Source organism: Capsicum annuum, chromosome 6 (genome assembly GCF_002878395.1).
Source record: "Capsicum annuum cultivar UCD-10X-F1 chromosome 6, UCD10Xv1.1, whole genome shotgun sequence".
Classification (NCBI taxonomy): domain Eukaryota; kingdom Viridiplantae; phylum Streptophyta; class Magnoliopsida; order Solanales; family Solanaceae; genus Capsicum; species Capsicum annuum.
In genome coordinates this window covers 82366959-82369444 of record NC_061116.1, presented here as the reverse complement: position 1 = coordinate 82369444, position 2486 = coordinate 82366959, and positions in this window count along the sequence as shown.

Sequence of the window (2486 nt, the reverse complement as noted above, 5' to 3'; positions counted from 1 at the left end):
TCCGATGTTCTATATAACCATGGCTATCAGTTATCAGTTATTTATCCATTAGAATTCAGTATCAGTCTCAACCTCAGTTATCAGTATTCAGTTATCAAAATTAAGTATTTTAGTTTTAGTCTAATTCAGGAAGAGGTTATATGCATAGTATTGTATATTCAGCATGATCAGTAGTTGCAGTTTTTGCATATAGTCTTATTCAGTTAATTTATGATGTTCATTTAGTCAGCTATCATCTCATGCATATGAACCCATGTATATCAGCCTACCTCATTTAACATACTAGTATATTTAAAGTATTGATGTATACTCTTTCATTTATGATATAATGTCTCATATCATAGGTTCTGATGCATGGGCCCTAATCGTACTTAGCAGCTCAGGTTATCAACAATATTTATAGTGGTGAGTCCTCATATTTTGAGGACAGAGTTATCATTTTAGTATTCCAGTAGTTTAGTATGTTTAGTAGTTGAAGTTAGATGGAGACTTTTCCCATTAACTTCATGTTCAGACAGTTTGAGGCTTTCGGAATAGACTATGTCAGATAGATGTTCAATTTTTTAGTAGTATTATCAGTATTTAGTATTTCTTTTTAGTTTATGAACCTTATGGAAATCCCAGCCTAATTTCCATATCTATTCTCAGTATTATTATCATTTAATGTTCACAGCAGTACCAGTCATGGGTTAGCTTATGGTCTTTTAGGATAGTAAGCACCATGTGACGCCCAGGATGCAGTCTAAGGGCATTATATGTAACCATAGTATATGATCCATAACCATGAACCGTATCCTTGGTAGAATAAATACCAGGAGGATCAAACACTACTCACCATACGAGTCCCTAATACGACTCATACCAAGCCCTTACGATTCATATCCCTAAGTCATACCCATTCTAATGACCAAAACCATCCCATCAACTAACACTGGTCAGCATACGATAGGAACATACCACTCATACCCCAACATACAACTCATACCTATGAGTTGTATTGGGTCTGTAGAAAGGAATTCTAGGAAATTTTCTATGGGTGAAAGCCTAGAATATTTCAAGTTGCAACAACATTGGTGAGGTATTTGCATAAGATGACACATACTTGGATCTTCAATTCAATTACTATAGATACCCGGGGCCCAATGGTAGACCTTTCTCCCTAGACTACTACTAGAGTTGGGTTGGGCACTGATGCCAGGACAAAGACCGTTTTTACAAGCTAGTCATCGCTTCATCCTTAGCCATGTTCAAGGGGACCTTTACTCTTAAACTCTTTTATTTTGATTAGTCCTATTTCATTGAGGAAAATGCATAATTATTTAGTTAGGGGTGGGGTGTTATTTTATTTGGGTCTGTAATATTTGGAGATTTTGGTACTTTATTTCTGATTCTTTGTTTTGTTTGATATTGGTTGTTGAATTTGACATTTGGATACTTTTTTATTCAAAAGGTAATATTTAGATATTTGGTGCTCTAGATTTCCTTTGGCGTGTGATTTGTGATGTGTGTTTTTATTTCTTTATTTTAATTTATTTTGATTTTTAACTTAGTATTTGTTAGTTTCATTGCAAATAAAATTCATAGCACACATTCTCAAGAGAAAAGTATACTAGCAATAGAACACTTTGACTCGAATGGTATACTTGGGTAGTTTTTTCACATGCACAATTCTTGAAGTCATTATCAATTGCAATGTATGTTTAAATTTTCAAAAAATGGGCCTATCTTTAAAAAAATTCCATTGGTTTAAGTAAACTAGTTATGCTCTCATTTTTGCAAAAAATCATATTTCGTTTTTTCTACTTGAATATAGTGCCTGATATATGCTATAAATGTGGTGCAACAAATGAGGTAGAGTACTTCAAGTATGCAAATGAGCTTCATGTGTGGGAGATTTTATTTTGATCTTGTACATTGATTCCCCCTACAACATGCCAGTTTCTCCACTTTTAAATATAAGAGTGCAATATTGGAGATATGATCTTAGACCATTAATCGAGAGAAAATCACCTTTTTGACCAAAATTGAGCCATCCCTTGGTGAGTTGATGACCAACTTTGTCCCTTATTAAGCCTTGTAACCCATTTTCTTGAATAACCTTGTTACAAGCTAAAACCTTTTCCGCTCATATCCCTCTCTTAAACCAAACCTTTTCAAAGCATCTAGGTAAGTTTAAATACCAACTTAGGCCAAAACCCAAAGTTAGGGATGAAGGAGACCATGAGATTTGCATGTTCTTAGTAGTTTGTAAATATAGGACCACTAAAATCCTCTTCCAATTATCCTTGTATTCATTGTCAAAATATAAAAAAAATAGGAAAAAAACCATAAAAATGAGTTGTGGATTATCTGTAGTTGTAAATATATAGTTGTTTAAACTTTAAAAGGATAGAAAAAGGAAAATAGCTTAAAAAGAAAGTGCTCCATGAAGTGATACAAAGAGTAAACCTTGCGAAGATTGATTGAGTAGAGGTCTCTCTAGATGA